Genomic DNA, 26,021 nt, shown 5'->3' on the forward strand with positions numbered 1-26,021 from the left:
CAGTTCCTAGAATAAGTAAAAGACACAATAATTAAGCCTTGAATGATTGTCGGGGATACAACTCTGCTCTTTATTTATTCTGCGAAAGGCGCAAAAAGTGAATCATTGTGTTTTGAATATTGCTTTGTGCTATTTTTGTCTTCTGTGAGTCTTGCCTTCTTGTATTCATCATGACATGGAACAAATAAAGAAAGGTGGAATACATTATATTTCTGGTTTCAATTATACCATTCTGTTGCTACCAGAAGATACGCTCTTGCTAATATAGACACATTTATTTAATTATTATTTATAAAATGTTAATACAGACCTATCAAATACTTATTTCTCAAGTAAGTTTAAGATGTATATAACAGTCACTTAACAGAGCATTCTGGGGGAAAAAAAATGTATGCCGAAATCTGAAGCATCAAACTGAATGTTTATGCACATATTGGGCATTCCTTTGCTATAGTTACTTAAAAACTCCAATACCTAATAAAATGAACCTAAACATTTATTTATCCAATATCTGTTGCTCTACCATGCCATTAAAACTTGCCAAAAAGATATTATCTGTACCTGAATAGAAGTCTAGATTGCTGCTAGTGTATGCTGTTCAGGGTTAGAGTCTAGACTCTACTTTTAAGATTATTGATCCTGCATATATTTCTAATAAAATTAAGATTTTCTATCTAACAGTTTCATTACTATCATAAATTAAATATTCATAAAACTCTAGGTTCTCCAAAGTAACAGGACTAGGAAAAATGACCAAATAATGTTGGAGTGTTCTGGTTTTCTTAACCTTTAAAAAAATAAGACTAGGTACTACTTTTAGTTAGTAAAACTGTGTTGCAAACTATGAAGAACTAATATTGATCCTATCTATTACAAAATGTTCACCTTTGAATATCACTTAATTTTAAAATGCCTTTGGGTATAAATTGTACAACATGTTATAGTATGTTATACAAGAACTAAAATGACCTTTACTCTGAGTTGGCAACACTTCATTGAATGCCAGGAATGAGAAAAGAAACACTATAAAGAGTCGGAGTCATTAATGAATTAAAGACTTATATGTACAATCTGAAACCATAAAACTCATTGAAAAAAAAATAGTGAAAAAACTTCTGGACATTGGCTTAGGCAATGACTTCTTGAACATGACACTAAAAGCACAAGTAATAAAAGCGAATATAGACAAGTCAGGTTATATCAAACTAAGAAATTTCTGCCCAACAAAGGAAACAATCAACAAAAATGAAAAGACAACCTACAGAATGGAAAAAGATATTTACAAATCTATATCCAATAAAAAGTTAGTGTATAAAATACATAAAGAACTCTCACCACTCAATGTAAAAATCCAAATAATCCAACTTAAAAACTGGCCAAGGAAATGAATAAATATTTCTCCTTAAGAAACATACAGTGATTAACACTTATACAAAGAGGCTGAACATAAGTAATCATGAAGGAAATGCAAATCAAAACCACCATAAGATATCATCTCATACCTGTTAGGATGTCGGGATGACTTTTATTAAAAAAAAAAAAATAAATAATTAAAGATAACAAATGTTGGTGAGAATACGGATAAAAGGAAAATTATACATTGTTGGCAGAAATATATATTGGTGCAGTCATTAAGGAAAACAGTATAGAGGTTCCTCAAAAAATTAAACATAGAACTGCCTTATAATGTAGCAATCCCACTTCTGGGTGCACAATCAAAGGAATTGAAATCTGCACTTGCATGTCAATGCAAAATAATCCACAATAGCCAAGTCACAGAAACAAACCAAGTGTCAATTAACACGTGAATGGATAAAGAAAATGTGGTGTATACATAGAATGGAATATTAATCAGTCTTAAAAGTAAAGGAAATCTTGCCATTTGTGACAGTATGGATAAACTTAGACATTATGCTAAGTGAAATAAGTCAGACACAGAAGGACAAATGCTATACAATACCATTCATAAAGCATTGGAAATAGTTAAATGTATAGAAGTAGACACCAAAATGGTGTTTTCCAGGACTGGGAAGAAGAGGAAAGTGAAGGTATTAGTCAAAGGGCACAAAGTTTTGGTTATAGAAGATGAATATATTGTAGATATCTATTGTGCATTATAATGAGTATAGTTAATGCTGTTTTATATTTTTAAATTTTTCTAAGAGGAGAGATCTTATATTAAGTATACATATTATAAATAATTATAATCATAATTATAGAAGGATGAGAGGAAACTTTCAGAGGTGACATACAGGTTGATGGCACAGATTGGGCTGATGGTTTCATGGATGTATAGTTACCTTTAAATTTACAAAATTATATACATTACTTATGTAAAGTGTACAAAAATTCATTTTTGCAGGATGAGTAAATTCTAGAAATCTAAAGTATAGCATGATGAAAATAGTTAACAATACTATATTGTATATTTGAAACTTGAGAAGATAGGTCTTAAATTAAGTCTTCTCACCACACGCTCACAGTGGACACTATGTAATGGCGATAAACATGTTAGCTTGCTTGTGGTGATGTTTGACAGCATATACATATATCATTTCATCAAGTTCTACACCATAAATATACAGTTTTTATATGACAAAGATATTTCAGTAAAGCTATTAAAGGATGTCCCAACTTTTCTTCCTTGAACAATTTCTTAATCTACATTGACACTGTGGGTGATTTCTTTCAGTCTCATGACTAAAAAACTACCTTATTTTGATGCTTCTCAAGGTATATATCCAGCCTGAAGCCCTCCCTTGAATCTAGACTCATTTCTTCCAGCCGTGTACCAAGAGGTCTACTTAACTGTTTAAAATGTAGTTCCAACTATCATATGATCTCCCTGATATGAGGAAGTGGTGATGCAACATGGGGGCTTAAGTGGGTAGGAGAAGAATCAATGAAACAAGATGGGATTGGGAGGGAGACAAACCATAAGTGACTTTTAATCTCACAAAACAAACTGAGGGTTGCTGGGGGGAGGGGGTTTGGGAGAAGGGGGTGGGATTATGGACATTGGGGAGGGTATGTGCTTTGGTGAGTGCTGTGAAGTGTGTAAACCTGGTGATTCACAGACCTGTACCCCTGGGGATAGAGTATTATGCCTCCATCAGAAAGGATGAATACCCAACTTTTGTAGCAACATGGACGGGACTGGAAGAGATTATGCTGAGTGAAATAAGTCAAGCAGAGAGAGTCAATTATCATATGGTTTCACTTATTTGTGGAGCATAACAAATAGCATGGAGGACATGGGGACTTAGAGTGGAGAAGGGAGTTGGGGGAAATTGGAAGGGGAGGTGAACCATGAGAGACTATGGACTCTGAAAAACAATCTGAGGGTTTTGAAGGGACGGGGGGTGGGAGGTTGGGGTACCAGGTGGTGGGTATTATAGAGCGCACGGATTGCATGGAGCACGGGGTGTGGTGCAAAAATAATGAATACTGTTATGCTGGAAATAAAAAAATAAAATAAAATAAAATAAAATAAAAATAATAAAAAAAAAATAAAATGTAGTTCCAAGCTAATGTGTTCAAATATGAAATCCTAATATGCTCTTTTTACCCTTGCCAGAAAGCAAACATACAAATAGGAAAACCAGAAACAATAACATAATTTCTTCAAAAGGCTTCCTCTTTGAAGTTAGGGACCACTCTACCCTGGCATATGTTCAGGTTGTAAACCTTAACATAGGTCTTGAAATGAAATGTACCTAATACTATAATCTATGGTCATTATCTTTGACCATGGCTTTATCTCCTTGAATTTTATCAATAGCCTTCTAAATTATCTTTCTCATTCTGCTGTGCTCCTCTGTCTTTCGTTGTTAACACATCATCCAGAGTAATTCTGCAATAATAAAAATCTTCCCTTGTCACTTGTATGGCTATGCCTTTCCAGTGTCTTTCCAGTTCACACAATCAAAAGCCCTTACTATGTTATACAGGGCTCTCTGTGATCGTCCTCTGTTTTTATATTTCTGAAATCATGTCTCATTATTTGTCATATCTTTTTTCGAACAGAATAGCTAAGAAATGACATTTCTATTTTTTGTATTATTTTAATGAGAAAAAGGTAACATCTTGTTATTGCAGATTATTTTTATTTGATCAATGGGTTCCAGTTATGATAAGCATCAGTAGTAATAACAAGTATATATTCAGATGATCTCATCCGTGATAGGTCATGAATCATGGAAGACCATAAATCAGGAATATTTATGAGACATGCAGGTGAACAATACAAGAGATATAAAACCTACATAGAAAATTGGAAAAATAAAAAATTGTCTTTCATAGTCAGATACGTTACTCATTCAATTCATTATTTGTATGGGTTGGTTTTTCTCTATAAATGATATTGATTTAAGTATTCAAATGTCTCCTTCATTCAGGGTAGCAGAAGTGAAACATTTTGGTGCTTAGTCATAAACTACAGCACCTTATCCCCAGGAATGTGTTTTCTTATATGGAACCAGAAAAGACCTCGAAAAGCCAAAGGGATATTGAAAAAGAAAGCCAACGTTGGTGGCATCACAATTCCGGACTTCAAGCTCTATTACAAAGCTGTCATCATCAAGACAGCATGGTACTGGCACAAAAACAGACACATATTACAGGTGGAATTTACTATGATAGAGAGTAAAATTATTAGCTAAATTTCCTTCAGACCACAAGTCATAGACAGAATATAGCTTTTATAAGAGATGTTAACTCAAAACTTGCTAATAATACAGAAATAGCAGGATTTATAACACATGCAAACTCTGTTTCAGAATTTTTTTTTTCTCTCTAAGTGAAATTTGATGGGATGGATTTCATTTTAATATCACTGACCTGATCCATTTAAATAGCTGTAGCAATTTATGGTTTGGCCATAAAACATGCAATATTTACATGCCTTGATAAAAGCTAATTGCTACATTCAACCAAATAGTATATTAACTATATAATCATGTATAGCACTGTACTATTTTATTGTTAAAATTTCACATCTGTATGTACAGTTTTTCTACATTAGAGCTTCTATTTATGGCAACAATAAATAGCACAAATGAGCAAGAATAAATTGAGTTTTAAAGGAAGGTTTAAATAACTATAAATGGAAAATAAGACATTGATTATAATTTATAGGTGATATGTAGAGATATGTAGGAATAAATTTGGAGGTCTGACAATTTTTTTCTCAGAAATAGTATGTTTCTAAGTAGGATGGTTAGAAGCAAATAGTAAACATTTACTTGATTAATCTGAGCAAACATCCTCAAGGAATTAAGCTTCCAGAACTCTCAATTATAATGGGTGATCAGTATAATGTATTAAATTTTAAAAGCCCATACTGAGATTGGCACAGGTGACCAGCAACCCTGGAGGATGGATTAGCACCTGTTAAGATCTTGAAAAATACTGGCAGCCATGGGAGTGATCTAACTCTACTTTCTTTGATCTTTCAATGTATCACATATGTTCTTTTTAAGATAAAGTAGCCAGCACTTCCCCCTTGGCCCACAGATACTGTGCACAACTTTATCTTCTAAACCAATTGTTCTCAAAACAATTTGAAAAGTTTACATAAATACTGATCCATTTTAGGAATATATAATTACTTTCAACAATTAAAGAAAATCTGTTGCCAAGGTCAATTTTTTTTCACATAAATGGACCGTGATTGCAGATATTAATTGAGGCCACTGAATTAATTAGACTCTGATTCTTAGTTCTAGCCAAATTTTAAAAAATACACTAAGATGCAAAGTTATAAAAACAAAGGCACAAACATTTTTGTATTTTATATGATGTTGTTTAGGGAGTTTTAAAAACAATTCATATAGGCAATTTCATCAATCTTATATGGTGGGTGGTCATAGTTTTATACGTCAATATTTTCCCAACCAAACTAATAAGCACAAGCACGCAAAATCTATCTCGTAGTTTCATCACTGAGTTTGAGCACCTGATCACCATGGCCATCTTAGTCTGGAGTTGCTGTACTTGGGCATTTACAGTAAAAGCTGGACAAGGGAGTACTAAGAAGTACCCAGGTAATAGCCTGCAAGCTAAACAATCCTCCAGTCCCCATGTCTTTTTTTTTTTTTTTAAGATTTTTTATTTACTTATTTGACAGACAGAGATCACAAGCATGCAGAGAGGCAGGCAGAGAGAGAGGAGGAAGCAGGCTCCCTGCCAAGCAGAGAGCCCGATGCGGGGCTTGATCCCAGGACCCTGAGATCATGACCTGAGCCAAAGGCAGAGGCTTTAACCCACTGAGTCACCCAGGCGCCCCCAGTCCCCATGTCTTTACTGCATTCCTAACTCCTGATAATCAGTCAGTTGCCCCTGTCAATGCTGATTCCTCTTCTAGGCTGCTATTTCCTGACTTCAAGGATCTTTAAGGGCCCTGGTAACACTCACAGCGAATGGTCCATTGAGACTCTTATCTCCTGGTGGAAAAGGTTCTGCTTGGATGGAACAAATTTGTAAGGAAAACTTCCTCACATATCCAGATATGTAAATGCTAGTATTTGGGACATGTTTTATTTTGGAAAATGGTTTAACATATTCGAGATTGTGAACATGTTTGCTTGAAAAAAAATCTTCACGATAATTTCTATTATCCAATAATAATTGAAAATATATAAGAACAATTATCATAAAGTCATTGTATTTTTCAATTTAATGAACAACATATTTTTAAAACATACTGTTTTAAAAAATATTTTTAAAACACCATATGTTGATTATCTCCATCCAATTTTTGGTATAATTTTTCAGGGTTTTTTTTAAGATTTTATTTATTTATTTGACAGTGAGAGAGGGAGTACAAGCAGGGGATATGGGAGTGGGAGAAACAGACTTCCCACTGAGCAGGGAGCCTGTTGTGGGGCTCGATCCCAGGATGCTGAGATCATGACCTGAGCTGAAGGCAGATGCTTAATGACTGAGCCACCCAGGCACCCCTTCAGTTTTATTGAGATATAATTGCCATACAGCACTGCGTCAGTTTAAGGTCTACAGCATAGTGATTTGACTTACATATATTGTGAAGTTCACTCCATTACTGTATACCGGTGCTGTTCTATCACTTAAAAAAAAAAAAAAGAATCATAGACAAATAACTCAATATATAAGCTGTATATCACACTAAGTTTTTTCTGCGACCCACTCCCAATATTTTTATAGTGCTACAATGAAGACTCCCTTGGGTCAGGCAGAAAGCAGTGATATCACATTCTTTAATGCATTTAGGACAATAATTGATACCAGCACATACTCACTAGGCACGTCTTACTTCTGGAAATAGGTGGAAGGCAGCCAAAATGCACCAGCTTGAGAACGAATTATATATCATTTCCTAATATCAAAAGGAACCAATATGCTGTAACTCTGGAGATAATCATGTTTGCATCAGCAATTGTGCAGTAACATTTCACCTGACATACAGAAACTGTCAATAAGTGCCATTAAAAAAACATCAGAGATAAATCACAAATACCTTCCTCTTTCATAGCATCCCAAGACTTCTATTACACGACTCTTACCGGTTCCTTTAGAAATGTCCAGATGGCCATTCACTTCTCTTCTATCACCCATAATTTCATATCTTCTCTTTCTATCATATGGAATCATATATAGTTACCTATGTCTGGATTTTTCACTTAGCATAAGGCTTTTGCTAAATGTGTCAGCACAGGATGCCTGGGTGTCTCAGTCATTAAGCGGCCACTTTGGCTCAGGTCATGATCCCAGGGTCCTGAGATGGAGCCCAGCATAAGGCTCCCCACTCTGCAGGGAGCTGATTCCCCCTCTCCTACTCCCCCTGCCTGTGTTCCCTCCCTCAGTGTGTCTCCCTCTGTCAAATAAATAAATAAATAAAATCTTCAAAGAAACGTGTTGGCACTCATTCCTTTTTATTTTTATATAGTGCTCTATTGTATGAACATATGACATTTTGTTTATTGACTTATTAGTGGATATATAATTTGGGCTAGTACTATTTCTTAAATATCTATCTATATATTGTAACAGCCTGCTTTAGTAGAACCTGTTAACGCTTGCTTCTGCCTCTTCATAGTGCGTGTCCACATTTTACTTTAACTCTTGCACAGATGGAAATCCAGACTACCAGTGAATCCCTGATGTCACTAGTAACATGGAAAAGCATCCTTGTACAGAGAACCCAGAGAACAGTAGGATAATATTTCTGGGATACATCTACTACTCAGGAATAGAAATAGTGAGATTATGTGAATATGTAAGTTGCCTGAGGACTAAAAGATTTACAGATATGTATAGAATAGTTGTCATGTTGGATATTTCTAGCAGTTTTTTTTTTTTAACAGCCACTATTCACCCATTGAAATGCCTACATCTAAAAAGATCAACAATATGGCAATTTTAAATTTTTTCTACAATCTTATGAACAGTTGGCTTTATTCAGCTTTACATTTTTGTTAGATTAGATTGAAATATAAAACCTTATTCTTATGATTTTCCAACATTATTCCCTTGATGATTTTAGATATTTCAGTATCATTCCCTGATATGCCCTCTGACTGGAAATTGTGTTTTTCATACAACTAAATCCTGACTTTGATATAATCATCTCAATTAATACCTCTTGCAATGGTTGGTTTCAATCTCCATTTTAATTGCTTCAGATATATCATCTCATTTCTAGATTACAAGGATATCTTTCTGTATTTCCTTCTTCTAGCTTAGGATAGTAAATTAATAATGTAATGAAAAGATATCATCTGTTTTCTGAACACATCAGTGAAATGTGGGGCTGTCTTCATCATATACATACTCACACATACAGACACACACATGCATATATATACATATGTATATGTACCATTTATGTGTGTGACATACACATAAACATACATGTCACATACCTCATACACACATACATGTATGGTAGTTTATGTGTTATGCCTTAATAACTAAGAAGACAAATCATCCTTAATGCCTCATAACTAGTATATATTGATGACTTTCACAAATAAATTTGTGAAACAATAAATTTGCTTGTGAAAGCCATCATACAATAGAAGACTATAATAAACAAATGACATATAAGTGCAAAATTGAAAATAGAAAAATGAAATTAATAAAGATACTGTCAATCAAAAATCAAAAGAAATATTTAGTCACCCTATGCAAACAGAGTGATGGAGAACATCTCACAGTGTCCACCATTACGATACAATGTAATGAATGAAAAGAAGCCAGGTGTATAAAAATGAAACAAACTACTTGCCCAGAGAAATAGTACTAAATGTTTAAATTACACAGACAAAAAGAAAGAAAGTTAAGGGAAAAGATAAAATAAGCTAGGTCCTGGCCCAGTGGAAAAGTTTTCATAACCAGCCAGTTAGTTGATTTGTCTTTAAGATGGTGTGTAAATAATTTTTGTTGTTGCTTTTCACTAGTGATTCTTTGGTCTAGCTTTTTGTTGGTATGGTTTCATCTGTGCTCTCAATGATAATTGTGCACAAAATACTCGTTTCTTTCATTATAACCTAGAAGTCTTTTAACAGGAACAAAACTTGCCATTTCTCAAGGAAATATCACACTTACTAAATAGATCTGAGAGAAACAATATCATAGCACCCTGACTTACATTTCATTTGTTATAGGAAATAGAAAACCTTCTTGATTTAGGGCACAAGACAAGGGAAAAGGGACTAGTTGGCCAAATGTTTTGAAATGAGAAAGGTATATTATAATATTAATGAAATGAGGAGAACAAAGGAAACTGTGCATCGAGAAAAACCTTATCTATTAACAATAGTATTATTTTTTTTTGTCTAGGTCTGTAGTTAGCGTTTAATCCAATTAGAATCTACTTCTAGACTACTAGATTCATATAGGCATTTTCTAACTCATCCAAGTGTATGGATCAACTCACCACCAGTGGTGTTTGCCTTAAATAAAAATAGGCACAATATTATCCAAAGTTACTTGAATAACTGATGATGGACAGCTTTTCCAAATTTACCATCCCCCTTTGAAACACATAAGTTATAGAATTTTGTTGTTATTCTACATGGGTTTTCTGTAACACTAGACATTTAGTTATTGTTAATTGTGTCCCTAATGTATCAAAAAGTATGTTTTCAAGAACAACATACAATCTTGTTAGAAAGACTATTTTATAAGGTTGATTTTTCTGTCTTAAGAGTGCTAGTTATTGATCCAAACGCCATAAATACCGTGATTTAATCTTGTTTCTTGTTTATTGTCTATGGTTTCTCTTTACTGTAGGGCGAAACAAAAGCAACAGAGAATATTTGAGGAGTGCCAAGTTGCTAGAAGGACTGTTAACACTAATTGTGCAAACAATTGTAGAACTAAAAACAATCACAATCTTTAAATGTCCTCTTTCCTTAGTCACAATCTTTAAATGTCCTCTTAGTCACAATCTTTAAATGTCCTCTTTCTTTTTAATCTGCCTAATGTAATTATTTATTTGCACTTAGCAATTTTTAATAGTAATACTTCTAAAATATGCGTATTTATAAGAAGTGTACATGATCGCTAGCAAGATCTGTTTCTAAAAAATCAATAGCATGCTACTGAATAGAATGAGAAAAAGAAAGAAAATGATTGTTCCCTTGGCGACACCAGAGATCTGAATTTCAGTTTGGCACTTATGGTAAATCTGAAAGGAAAGCCAAGGAATATGATAGTAGGCTAAGTCGTACTTACTCTAATTTGTCTTCACCTGAGGTATTGTTTATCTGCTTTTCCATACCAAGTACAAAAGGTGACTTTCTAGGGGCAGCTGAGTGGCTCAGTCCGTTAAGCATCTGCCTTCAGCTTGGGTCATGTTCTCAGGGGCCTGGCATGAGAGCCCAAGGTCAGGCTCCCTGCTCAGTGGGGAGTCTGCTTCTCCCTCTCCCTTTCACCCCCTCTCATGCTTGCTGTCTCTCTCTCTCTCTCTCATATAAATAAATACAATCTTTGCCCCCCAAAATTGGTTTTCTTGGTTAATGATCAACTTTGTCAACTGATGGAATATGTTTTTGCCTCTTTCTTTGTTACCTCAGCTCTGTGAATTACAACACAAAGTCAGTTTTACATCTACCTTAGAAGACATTTACCTACAAAGCTAGCGGTACATTCATTGACTACATCTTGGCTTTTGCCATCACCAAGTCAATATCATATCGGCTGGAATGTTTTAGGGATAAAATAGCATTTTCTGTTTACCTTTACCAAACACGGCTTTAACTTACGGATAAAAGCAGAGTGAGTGTGTTTGAGAAGTTTTATGAGGAAAATCCCAAGTAGAAACTTCATGCAGACTAAATGCTCTGGCACTTCAGTGGGCCATTCTGCAGTTGACTGCCAGCTGAACAAAGAGATTTAGTACTTTTGGGAGCTTTGGTATATTTCTTCAGACATCACATTGTTAGCATTCCCAAAATCTCTTGAATGTTTCTCCTAGATCTCCTTATTTCTCTTTATGCTGCATCTGGAAGGAACTTTTAGCACTTCCCCTCCACAACATCTAAACCTCTGTCTGGGTCACAGACAGCTCTTTGTGTGGGAATGTCCACGGTTGGGCCGTCGGGCACCCTTGCTACGTGAGAAGATACCTGGACCACAGGTAGAACACAACTATCTACTAGAGCTAGGAAAAACATTGCTGTTGTTTTTAATTGTTCTTTATGCAAATTTCAAATGCCTATGTAAGTTTATCCCACTTGGATTCCCTGGGATCAAAGGGCTTTTATTTTTCTTTTTAAGTTTAATTATTTTAAAGTTTACTGTATTAAAGTGATTTTTTTATTTTAACACAAATTTACCTGGCTGTGAAAATAACAGATACAGTGGACTTGATCCAAATTATTTTTAACCTTTTTGTTTGTTTGGTTTGTGTTTCAAAGGACCATAATGAAAGTGAAAAAAAAAACCCACTGCACAATTAGAGAAAACATGTATTAATCATTTATCCTATAAGTGACTAGTATCTAGAATATATATAAAAACTTTTTAACTCAGTAATAAAGAAAAAAAATCTAATTAAAAATGAGCAAAGGCTCTGAATAGACATTTTTCTAAAGACCGTGATAGATAAACAAATGGCAAGTGCATAAAAAGAAAAGAAGTTCCACATCATTAGTCATCAGGGAAATGTAAATCAAAAGCACAGTGAGATACCACTTCAAATCTAGTAGGATGACTAAAATTTAAAAAAAAAAAACAGATAACAACAAGCATTGGGAATGAATGAGAGAAATCAGAACCCATATACACTGCTGGCTGGAATGCAAAATGATGTATCAGCTTTGGGAAACAGTCAGGCAGTTCCTCAAACTTTTAAACTTAGAGTTACCATATGGCCCAGTGATTCCACTGCTAGATATATCATCAAGAGAAATAATATATTCCCATACAGAAACTTGTACATAAATGTTCATAGCAGCATTACTCTCAGTACCCAAAAGGTGGAAACAACCAAAATGTCAATCAAAGGATAAATGGATAAACAAAATGTGGTATATCTTTACAACAGAGATCTATTCAACCATAAAAAGTAACAAAGCAACTGACACGAGCTATAACACAGATGAATCTTGAAAACAGTATGCTGATAGAAGTCGGTTTCAGTCATAAGACCACAGACTATTTGATTCCATTCTTATGAAAGAATAGGTGATAGAAAGTAGATTAGTGTTTGCTTAGGGCTAGGTGGGGACTGAGAAAGAGTGGGGAAGAGATACCTGTGTTGCAGGATTATTTTTGAGGTGTTGAAAATGTTCTAAAATTGACTGTGCTGATGGTCGTAGTTGTTTATGAATACACTAAAAATCACATCAAACTGTACAGTTCAAGTATGTGAATTATATGGTCTATAAATTAAAATTCAATAAAGCTTGTTAAAAATTAATAATTTTTGAAAATGAAAATGAAGAGTTTGTTATACTTCATTGAGATCCTTGAGTACTAGATTGAAAGGGATGGAATTGTAGTCAATATAAAATCACATGATGAAAATTATTTGGTTCTATCTGGTTTAGGTCATGAATTTTTATAGTAGTGTGAATGATACATTAGAAGAGAGAAGTGCTGGTACAAAATCCAGTTGAAAACTATCGTAAGGGAAAATAGATTGTGTGTGTGAGTGTGTGTGAACTAGAGTAGAAGTTACTTAAAATGACAAAGAAAGTGTAAAACAAAATAGCTATCTTATGTAGCACTGACTATTATTAGGGTCTGTTAATGCTCAAATCAATTAATCTTCACAATAATCCTAGAAGAATGTCATTTTCCAGTCTATAGGTAAAGAAACTGAGGAAGACAGCTCAAAGAATTGCTCAAGTATATGGTGCTAGAAATGAACTGAGTCAAACATCCAACCATTGGTATTGTAACCTGGACCTTAGAAGCCATGTTCTTTAGGATATAGAAACTTGGATGATTAATGGTTCTGTTCAGCAAACATTTACACAATGTCAAATGTGTTCAAATCATTGAATTAGATGCTGAGATATAAAGTCAACCATGAGTTCTCATTAACATCAATAACCTGTTTCATGGAAGACAAAGACAGGTACTACCAATCTATAATTACAGTGAGATGTGGTAACTACAGAGATGTATACTAGTGTTAAGGGAACACACAAGAAGATTCAATCAACATGACAGAGATGACAGCAAAAAAAAAAAAAGTAAGAAAGAAAAAAGAAATAACATTTTGAGTCTATTTGGGGTAACTGGTGATCACTTAGCTAACGTGCAGCCAATTCTCCACAAATAGATTCTACAAATATTATCTATATCCACACCTCTGATTGTGTTCTTTTATTTACTTTCACTTTGCATTTCTATTCTATACATTGCATTCTGTGTTCTATTCCTATTATGCAACACTTTTGGGTGGGGTGTTATTACTAAACTTGCTATGATGCTTTTTAAAATACCTAACTCTAGATCTTCTATTCTAGACCATTAAGTGATTTAGTATAGGTATGCCTTATTAATCTTTCTGTCATATAATCTAGGACAGTGACTGGTTTGTTGGTGCCTAATATTTTTGAGTAAGGAAATAATCATATAAAAGAACAAATAAGTGGATAGATCAATGGATTATTTTGTCTAAATGTTTTATAAAAAATATACTGGTGGGTGCCTGGGTGGCTCAGTGGGTTAAGCCTCTGCCTTTGGCTCAGGTCATGGTCTCAGGGTCCTGGGATCAAGGCCCACATTGGGCTCTCCACTTAGTGGGGAGACTGCTTCTCCCTCTCTCTCTCTCTGCCTACTTGTGATCTCTTTCTGTCAAATAATTTTTTTAAAAATCTAAAAAAAGAAAATATACTGGTTTGTGTGTAGTAAAAATTGATTATAGAAGGGAGTAGATATTTTGTTTTGGTTTTAACTTTTAGATTTAATTAATCAATTAGCTGGTTATCTATCTATCTAAAGAGAAGAGAGACAGAGAGAGAGAGAAGAGAGAGCGGGAGGAGCCAGTATATGGGAAATTCATTAGAAAATTAAAATCTTAATTTTAGAGCTATCAACTTTAGAGCATTTTCACAGAAGATAGAATTGAATCATCTCAAGAGAAAGAACAGACAACATGCATGACATAAGGAATGACTTTAACTATTCCTGAATAAAAGAAAAAGCTCAAAGAATTTGAAAAAGTCAAATATAGTAGGTTCCACTAACCAAATTCTCTACTTTCTCCTAAAACTCAACACCAACAATACAGAATACTGATGGTTAGAAATTATTGATGCAAAAATATTAGGGATTATGTGGTGGATTAAATAATTCCAGATGCAAATGCATGATGAAATTATGAACTGTATTACCGTAATTTAGTTGGAGATTATATATGCACAGAATCTGGTGTCAAGAACAGAAACACCAGGCGTTTGAGAAGAAAGAAAAGGAGCTGTTATAAGAAAGACTGAAAGACAGAAGTTGGTGATTAAACTGGAGATTTGAGGGACACAGCAGTTTTGAGCAATGCCAAAGTCTGAGGCATGATACCTGAATGTGCCATCACGTTCTTGTAGAGTTTAATAATTTCGCAGCATCATAAATGAAAGGAAATAGAAAATGAACATGGAAATATTTATGTCATCATTACAAGACAGAGACCAGAGCCAGAAACTGAATAAGAAACTTGAGAATTTGAGGAAAATGGAAAAGGATCATGGCATTCTTTATGTTCAAGAAGTCAGACAGGACTTTACCAAAGTCAGATGTCGTAACAATTTCTTGAACAACAAGTTCTCTTTAGTTTACTCTAATCTTCAGGTAAGAAATGAAATTAAACCTCTCTATAATGGAAATATTTTATTCCCTTTACACCAACATGAATCTCCTTCCTCTGACAGAAACCTGTCTCTCAAGGGCTCTTAATGTCACTTGTCACTTAACAAAATCTGTGTTACGGTGTTGGCTGAAAGTCATGTTCAATTTTCACAACCTCTTTATTAATAATCAGAATGTATCTCAAGAGACAAAATCCTCATACCTCATACCTACTTTTAGGAGGAAAAAAAAAGCTAATAGCTTTTACATCCATTGCAAAAGCAAGTCATTTAGGAGAGAAAAAGCTATCTGATTGTTTCAGCCAATTTAAATTAAATTGAAATGCCTTTTTATGAAACTCTGTCTGAATGTGCTATGGAAAATGAAGGTGCTTTAGCATTAAGGATGGGGTTTAGTTTGAAGAAACGCCAGCTTACTCTCTGATTTTCACTTCTCAGTTAAATTTGTAAGTTGTTGGTTTTTTAATTTTTTGTTTTTTTTTCTTTTTCTTTTTTTTTTTTTTTTTTGCCTTTTAAATCTGTGATTCCCCACGAGTTATCATTCTATATGGTTTCTTTTTTTTTTCTTTATTTTGTTAAAATAATTTGATGCTGATAATATCCATAGTAGGAACTATAACACCAGTACAATCAGTTCATTATATGAGAAACATGTATATCTTTTGCCATATGAAAAATTGGGGGGTTTGGTTATCATAGAAATGCCTATTTATGAGGTACCTATTTAAATAAAAGTATAAAAACTTTAGGTTTCTCCCAAATAATTTTACTCTTTTTTTAAAAATATAAGAATTATCACATACACTTTGGAATGTTCCGATAAACAGGAGTCATGTAAATTTTCCTTGAGGAGGGGCATGAAAACTAATTGTGTTATGTTTTTGTTTATTTGCTTTATAATACTGAGAAGCGTACTGAGCCATACTAGTCACCATTTGGAATAACACAGTCTTACAGACAGCACAAATTTAGTGAAGATTTTAAGAATAATATTAACAGCTACAATAACAACACTGACTCACTGAACTATGTGACTCACTGAACTATGAATGAAGCCAGCCCTTGTCCACACATAAGTCTAACTGAATACTCTTGGCAATCTGTCCTCTGGATATTACCGGACCCTGCTCTTCAGAACCCTGAGGGGACTGCTCTGCCGGAGACGTGACAGATCCAGGATTTCACAAGACAATTAGGAGACTCAAAACCCAAACTTACTTGTCATGCTTACAGCTTTATCTTCTTGAAATGTGTTAGAATCTCAATCTTCGGTTGAACCATCTCATTTCTGTCTTTTTTTTTTTTCCTCCTCTTTCGTTCACCACTCTGAACATGTCCTTGAATGACCTCAAAAATACCACAAGCTTTGATTTGGGGGTTAAAAATAAACTTTAGCAAGTAAGTGAATTCACAAATACATAATTCAAAAATAGGGAGGATCACGTGCATTTTTATGACTTAGTTTTGTCCTCTGTCCTTCCAGGCCCATGAAGAGCATTACAAGAATCATCTGAGAAAGTATATTTTTCCACTGATAAATGATATGTTTCATGTAAAACAGAAATAGGGACAAAATAAGTATAATTGTTTTTCACCTATGGAAAAAAAAACAAAAACAAGTTTATGTAAGTGATTTTTTATCTCAATTATATGCAAGACTGGAAAGATTTTATTTTCAACTTCAGCCTGTTATAGAAAGGGATAATACTGCTTCTACCTATAACAGGGTTTATTAATCACCCATTGTTGTACAACAAATTATTGAAGTTTAGTGGCTGAAAAAATGTATTATCTTATGTAATCTTTAAGTGGAACAGTTTAGTTCATTGGTTTTGGTGCAAACTTTTCAGTGAGTCATCCAAAGACTTCACTAGGACTGAAGTGGGACCAGCCATTCCCTCACATGGCTATTGGCTGAAGGCCTGAGTTCCTTATTTCTACTGGGATTTTATTAGGAGAACTCAGTTTCTCCCCAACAGAGTCTCTTCATAAAACTGCTGAGAATAGAACTAACTTCAGCTAGTGACAACGGAGAAAGAGAGGAAGTCATTTTTGTCTATTGATCATGGAAACTTAGACCTACATTAATGTTGAAAAATAGGCTAATGTTCTAGGTTTAATGTGTAATTGTTTATTAAGTATATGCTATTTGAATATAATGGACTCCTAATGAAAATATAATTTTTATAGAGTCCATCGATATTTGCTATATTATAGATAAATTAATTAGCAACTGAATTATTTTAAATATTTTTAATCTTTCAAAAGCACTTTTATAGATCATATATAATAATCTTATTTCAAAGGAATTTTTATTAAATCTTACCTTAATCAAAACATTCTACTAGCACATTATGTCTTAGCTACTTTTATTTTTACCTGACACCATCCATTCATTCAGACATGATTTTACTCTCAAACATTCCTGTGCACATTCATTTAAGAACCATTAATAGAGTGACTACTACCTGTTGGGTACAGGGGTAAGCACTGGTGAATAAAAGAGACAAAGAATGCTACCCTCATGCAGTTTTCCTTCTAGTGAGGACAGAAAATAAGCATATTCATAAGTAAAATAAGCATTTTATTTGGTATTACTATTACATGGAGGAAACTAAAACTGAATCGTAGAGAAGATACTGTTAGAGATGGATGAACTATTAACAACAAATATTGGACACGACCTCAGTGTCACTATGCTACAAAAGAAAATGCAAGCAGAGGGGTGCCTGGGTGGCTCAGTGGGTTAAAGCCTCTGCCTTCAGCTCAGGTCATGATCCCAGGGTCCTGGGATGGAGCCCCGCATCTCGCTCTCTGTTCAGCGGGAAGCCTGCTTCCCCCTCTCTCTCTGCCTGCCTCTCTGCCTACTTGTGATCTTTGTCTGTCAAATAAATAAATAAAATCTTAAAAACAAAACAAAACAAAAAAAGAAAAGAAAAGAAAAGAGAATGCAAGCAGAGAAATACTGAGGTGTAAACATTGCTGGATTAGGACACATTTAAACATCAAGGGAGACTGTTTTATCTGGAACAGAGTAAGCAAGAGAGGAAACAGCAGGCAATGAAATCAGACCTGAGTACTCACTTGATACTCTAAACCATCATAAGGATTTCTTTTTTTATTTTCCAGAATCAGAAGAGAAGCCATTGGAGAAAGAAAGGACACACACACATACACATACACAAAGGATTAGTTACAAGTCTGTTAAAATAATTGCAATGTCCAGGGAAAAGGCCCTATGGTATTAGTAGTAATTAATTTATAGGATCAGTGTCATTTTCATTTAAGCCCCAAAATACTTTTGTGGAACTAGACAAAAAGTAATTCTCAAATATATTAGAAAGAAAAAAAAAAAAAAGGTAAATGATAGTGAAGCCTGATGACGAAGATCAGGGTAAGTTCTCGTTATACCTAAGATCAATAATGGTATTGAAAGTATAGTAAATTAAGCACTGAAGTGGTGCTAGATGATACATAACTAAACCTAACAGAATAGGAGGTTTTAGGTTGTCTTTTATGAGAAAAGTGTTAATTTCATCCCTGGACTTTAAATTATTTATATATTTTTAAAAAATTATTTATATTGGGGCCCGTGGGTGGCTTAGTTATTAAGCGACTGCCTTCGGCTCAGGTCAAGGTCCGCAGGCCCTGGGATCAAGCCCCGCATCAGGCTCTCTGCTCAGCGAGGAGCCTGCTTCTGTCTCCCCCTCTGCTGCTTGCCTGCTTGTGCCCTCTCACTCTTTCTGTCAAATAAATAAGTAAAATCTTCAAAAAAAATAGAAATTATTTATTCATGTTAATGTACTGATGTGATGCTTTATTTTGGTACAAAATTAGAAGAAGTGCAGTAAAATATTGACATTGAACAAAATACTTAATGATATGTTAATATAAATAGGAGTGAATATCTGGGTTATCTCTCTTGTATACTTTTCTTACTTCTATTTTGATAGGCTTTATTGAGTTGGATCAAAAAAAAAAGTACAAAATTCCAGTTATAAGTACAAGAGACGGAATGTGCAACAAGAGCGTGAGAGATAAGAGGACTGTATGATATGCGAGAAAAGTTGCTAAGACAGTAAATCCTGTTTCTCATCATAAGGATGTATATATATTTTTTCCTTCCCTTCCCTTCTCTCTTCTGTTCTCTTTTCTCCTTACTGTATCTTTATGAGAAGATGGATTTTAACTAAACCCATTAAGGTCATCATTTCATAATCTATATAAGTCAAACCATCAACCTGAACACCTTAAACTTATACAGTGATAGATGTTAATTATTTCTCAATAAAACTGGAAGAAAAAGGTGAATTTGTAGATGGGAAATTAGCAATTGCAACTAATCTGGATATACTATGTGGTATTATAATCTAAAATATAAAGTATGTATTTGGTCTTGGTTTCCTTGCTGGTAGGAGCTCTTAAACCCTGGGAATTTCCTAAGTGATTAGAGCTTGGGAGGTCTCTTTTGTTAGGTTAATGAGGTGTGTTTTGTGATGTTGGAACCACTTAAAACAGGAGCCCTTTGCCAGGAGAGCCAACCTTGTGATTCCAGGGTTGGAATATTCAGTCTCATTCCCAGCCTCTATCTCCTGTTGAGGAGAGAAGGGCTGCAAGTTGAATCAATTGCCAATAGCCAATGATCTATTCCATCACGCATCTGTAATGAAGCCTCCATAAAAACCTAAAAGGACTGGGTTAAGAGAGCTTCAATGTTGGTGAACACATGCAGATGTGGGGAGAATGGAGAGGACCCCGATCTCCAGGCCTTTCTCTCATATGTTGCCCTATGCCCCTCTTCCATTTAGGTGTTCCTGAATTATAACCTCTGCAAGGAATTATAACCAGTGATCTAGTAAGTAAAAGGTTTCTCTGAATTCCATAAGCTGTTCTAGCAGGCTAGTGGAATTAAGGAAAGGGTTCGTGGGAACCTTTGATTTATACCCAGTCGGTCAGAATCAAGCCAATAACCTGGGCTTGGATCTGGCTTCTGAAGGTGTATTCGGGTGGGGGGCAGTTCAGTCCCAGTGATCTTTTACTTGTGGACTCGTTGTGTAGATATTGTCAAAACTGAATGGAGTTCTGAGACACACTGCTGTGTCAAAAAAGTGCTTTTTGGTGGGATGGCAAACCCTGACACCCACACCCACAAATCAGATTTCTGCTGCAATTTGCTCAGATCCTTGAACCCACTAGAATACAACGTTCACTTTGATTATTGGGGGAAAAAAAATATCGAGAATTTGCTTTATCCTATTGTTTGCCATTCTAAACAACATTCTTGCATTTCAGTATTTGTTCTCTGTTCAAGTTGACATACATGTATTTTAAAGGATATGAACTTTTTCCTGATGAGTTTTGGTGATGGCAGTAAGAGATAAAACCAATAAAAAGGTAAGTATTTATACTGTGTTATGGTATGTGTGTTTAGTATTTAACAGGTACAATAGTTTGATAATTTGAATCAATACATAAATATAGCAGCTTCCATTCCTTAGAGTTTTTACTATATGCCAAGTTATACCTAAGATCAATAATGGTTTTGAAAGTATAGTAAATTAAGCACTGAAGTGGTGCTAGATGATACATAACTAAACCTAATAGAATTATACATTATACATATATGTTGTCTCCTTCATTCTTAGAAATCATCATGGATATTTTGGCTTGTTAAACAAATGACAAGTTAAAATGAAACTTTTATCTCTCATAAAATGTCATGATAAGTACTCATAGGAGAGAATAGTCAATGATAATAAATTAGCCATTTTCTTAATGTATTTTTTATATTATAAAACTAGTAAGTCAATAGTCTGTGCACCTGCTGCTAGTAATTTGCAATTATCCATTGCTTGAAATTTTGCAATATGCTCCATAAACCAAAAAGCAAAGCTTGCTATCAAAAGAGAACACAAAATAGAACGCAAGTTTTCACTTTCTTTGAGCAGCCAGATGGCTTAGAACTATTTCTCTGCGATTGAATATAAAAGAAATAGAACTGAGACAAATTGACCATTTCAGGTTTATAGCATAGTTTTATGATTTTTAAACAATGAGGGGAATGTATAAAATTATTAAATCCACATATCATGCGGAAGATTGTTTAAATAATACACAACACATTTACAATATGTTACCAGCAACACACTTAGGCTGTAGATATTCTCTGACAATTATCATGCCATTTTTGCAAATTATCTGCATATATGTAGAAAGTAAAATGTTCAATTGTTCAAAAAACAGGCATTTCAATATAAGAACCAGAAATGAATAGTCAGAAGAATGGCAATTTAAAAAACATAATTTGTGTGGAGGAGATAACAAGGGTGACTAGGTAATTGGCATCTGGTTTAATCTTATTCTACTTTCTTTTTCTTTTCTGTCAAGTGGTGGCAATAGTAATACCTACATCATATGTTTTGCAAGAAAATTTAATTAAATAACCCATTTAAAACAAAATTAACTCTACGTTAACATTAAAAGTGCATAGCAAACTTTAAATAAATATACTAAATCAGAAGGAATAAATACTTAAATAATGCTCACTGATTTTCTTAGTGATAATCTGCAGGATTTTGTATCTGCAGTATGTTTTGCATTAACTGTTTCATTTTATTTTCCAATGCATGGGTTGTCTGAACATATATATCAATATCTAGAGGGTTCTGAAGATCATCCGGTTAATGTAAAGAATATAAAAGTAATTGAATCCAGTGAGTATAATAAAACTATTAATAAGGATATTATGGCTTCACTCTGTACTGTTTTTAAATCTCTGTGTACATAATAACAAAACTAGGCCAGAGCTCTGAACTTCAGTGTTATGTAAACTGTTGTGGGGAGGAAGGCGGATAGCAACACTGCATAGATACGGTGGTCACTCTAAAACGGATTTTAATCCAACTGTGCAAGGAAGACAAGAATGGACAAGTAGGTGATTCGAGCAAGCTAATAATTTGGATCCCTGAGAAGGTCAGTCTAACATGCATTTGCAACTATAACCCACGCATAAAGATGAGAGATGAAGAGAGAAGATAGATGATAGATTAGTAGGCGGATAGACAAGAGATAGACAGACAGACAGACAGATAATAGATAGATGACAGACAGATAGATAGATAGACAGATAGATAGACAGACAGATAGATAGATAATAGATAGATGACAGACAGATAGATAGATAATAGATAGATGACGGACAGATAGATAGATAGACAGACAGATAGATAGATAGACAGACAGATAGATAGATAATAGATAGATGACGGACAGATAGATAGATAATAGATAGATGACGGACAGATAGATAGATAGACAGACAGATAGATAATAGATGACAGACAGATAGATAGATAGATAGACAGACAGATAGATAGATAATAGATAGATGACAGACAGATAGATAGATAATAGATAGATGACGGACAGATAGATAGATAGACAGACAGATAGATAGACAGACAGATAGATAATAGATGACAGACAGATAGATAGATAGATAGACAGACAGATAGATAGATAATAGATAGATGACAGACAGATAGACAGACAGATAGATAGATAATAGATAGATGACAGACAGATAGATAATAGATAGATGACGGACAGATAGATAGATAGACAGACAGATAGATAGATAGACAGACAGATAGATAGATAATAGATAGATGACAGACAGATAGATAGATAGATAGACAGACAGATAGATAGATAATAGATAGATGACGGACAGATAGATAGACAGACAGATAGATAGATAATAGATAGATGACGGACAGATAGATAGATAGACAGACAGATAGATAATAGATGACAGACAGATAGATAGATAGATAGATAGACAGACAGATAGATAATAGATAGATGACAGACAGACAGATAGATAGACAGACAGATAGATAGATAGATAGACAGACAGATAGATAATAGATGACAGATAGATAGATAGATAGACAGACAGATAGATAGATAATAGAGAGACACAGAGACTAAATTCACATCTTGGCACACTCCCAAGTTCTCAACAGAGACATTAATGACCTCTATGCTTTTAAGCCACGAGCACAGGTTTTTTAGCACTATTTTTGATTTTTGCAAAACACTTTTCATGACTGTCCTCTCACTGACTTTTTAAAATATTCTCTCTACTTGAATTCCATTTTCTGTGGTCTTCCTCCCAAAGACCTCACTTGTTCTTCCAAGGCCCATGGTGTTCCTAGAACAAGCTATCTTCTCTTCTCGCTGTACTGCCTCTATGAGGCAAACTCATTCCCCAGTGTATTAATAACAACTGATATGCCTAACATTCAAAAACCTACATCTCTGTCCAGACCTCTTTTCTGAATTCAAAACCATATATGCCCACTCTCCTTCACTTAGGTGCTACCAAGGAAACTTACCATAATCATGTCTCAAATGGAGCAAGACTTTCCCCTCTATAACTAACAATACTGTGGAGTGTAAAAGAGTCCTCTTACACTAGTGTGGCTGAAAAGGATCATTATTTTTCTGACTTCTTTGAGTTTATCAACCATCTCGTTTCCGAAGAGCTACTGTCCCCTTCACATTTCTATAGCCCAACTCGCATCACCATACTCTGATCTAATGACGGCTCTCCTTGACCAATCCAACAGCTTTCCCAACAGGTCTGCAAACATCCACTTTTATTATTTTTTTCTTTTTTAATCACAAAATGCATTTTGTATATCCTGAGGTTACTAAATCTAAATATTACTCTCAAACAAACAAAAATAAAATTATAGTGACTTACCATCCCACTTAGAAAAGTATTCACATTCCTAACAGCACTGTGACAACACAGTCACATTGGTGTCTTGGAAATCAACACTGCAAATGAGCATGCCTTATGACAGAAAAAAGACCTTCATGTGTAAAAAACATGGCCCTCGTTGCGTAGGTTTTATGGGATTCAGCTTATCCCCTCACGATTTTGCACACATTTCACCTCCAGGTCTGTCTAGAGCCCTTGCCAGCTGGGTCATTGTCCCCAATACTCTGCTTTAACCATTCTTTTCAGAGTCACATACTTACATCTGTCAAGCCGTGACCCTGGCTCCCACCTCTAACAGAGGCGCCCCACTGTACAAAGAAGAGCAAAGAGCAGAACAATATCTACCTGCAGCAACTGCCATTCTAAGATGTCAACTCAGTGTATGATTTGCAGATGTCGAGGTCACCAAAAAGACATGACTCACATAGGCCCTGGATGGAATGATGTTTTACTTGCATAGAGAAGACAGATAAAGCTCAACTTCAATAGTAAGCTTTGGTCCCCAGTGACCTCTTGGGCTTAAGGTGAAGAACCCCATCCCTCTCTGCTGGGAACACATAGAGCACTGAGGCTGGCCAGGTGCCCTAGGACACACACTCTTAAGAAGAACAAAGATACGCACATCAAACCCAGAACACAGAAAGAGATTCCCAAACAAAGCAATATGCTTGGCACAAGCTGTGAAGGATTTTTATCTTCACATTAAAAAGTGTTCAGGCCCATGGCCCGCTTAGGGAACCATGCGAGGGTCAGCAGGCTGGGCACGACTGTCCTTTCCAGCAGTGTCAAAAATCTGAAGTTGGTACTAAATTTTCACCTTTCTAAATTTCTCAGTGGCATTTGACAGGATTGATCATTCCCACTGTGACACGCTCCTTTCTTACTTTATATCTGAGACAGTATTTTCAACTCAGTTAATTTAGATTTTCCCTCTTTGAAGTGGTCTGTTTTAATCAAACTCCCTGAAATAGCACCCTGGCTATTCTCTTTTACATCTGTTAATTTTCTCATAATACTTATCATTGTGTGAATATATATGCATATATATCTGGCATATATCTGTTGATAACCTGTCTCCAAAAATAGGATATAAACTCATGATAAGTGGAACTTCATTTCTATTTTTATTTTTGTCTAGTTGTGTATGGATGTGGTTTTTTTTCAATTTTTTAAACTTTTTTTTAAAGGTCTTATTTATTTATTTGAGAGGAGAGAGAGATAGTGAGAGAGAGCACTGGTGGAAGGCGGGCAGAGGGAGAGGGAGAAGCAAGCTCCCTTCTGAGCAAGGAGGTGGGGCTCCATCCTAAGACCCTGGGATCATGCCCTGAGCTGAAGGCAGATGCTTAACCCGCTGAGCCACCCAGGCACCCCATGTAGTGTATTTAAATGAAATGTTACTTTCAGCAAAATTTTAGATTTAGAAAAATTCCAAAGGTAGTAAAGAATGTTCCCGTATATGTAGACCCAGTTTCCTCTTTTAATATTTTAAATTAGGTTGATACATTTGTTACAAATAATGAACCGATATTGATATAGTATCATTAACTAAAGTTCATCCTGTGTCCAGAATGCCTATTTTTTACCTACTGTAACCTTTCTATTCCATGTCATGCATTTAGCATTATGTCTCCATACACTCCTCCTGGCTGGGAAACATTTCTCAGACATTCCTTGTCTTGATGACAGTTCAGAGGAACATTAGTCACTATTCTGTAGAATGTTCCTCAATTGGTATCTGCTGTGCCTTTTTTTTCTTGTCTCATGATTAGACTGGGGTTATGTGTTTTTGGGAGAAGGACCACAGAGATAGTGTCATTTTCATTACATCAATAGTACACAGTATCAGCTTTACTTAATAATGTTGATGTTGTGATCACCTGGCTGAGAGAGTGTTTGTCAAATTGTCCCCTAGAAATGTATTGTTTTGTTGT

General features: G+C 34.8%; 1 long non-coding RNA gene across 1 annotated transcript; it reads left to right on the top strand.

The window, feature by feature from the left end:
• The first annotated feature begins 13,899 nt into the window (after nt 1-13,899).
• LOC116575808 lies at nt 13,900-24,540 on the top strand. Its single transcript, XR_004279957.1, has 5 exons — nt 13,900-13,983; nt 16,783-16,924; nt 20,108-20,154; nt 20,592-20,693; nt 24,337-24,540. It is a non-coding gene; the product is annotated as an uncharacterized LOC116575808 (long non-coding RNA).
• Nucleotides 24,541-26,021: the final 1,481 nt, after the last annotated feature.

Source organism: Mustela erminea, chromosome 17 (assembly GCF_009829155.1).
Source record: "Mustela erminea isolate mMusErm1 chromosome 17, mMusErm1.Pri, whole genome shotgun sequence".
In the NCBI taxonomy this organism is placed as follows: Eukaryota; Metazoa; Chordata; class Mammalia; order Carnivora; family Mustelidae; genus Mustela; species Mustela erminea.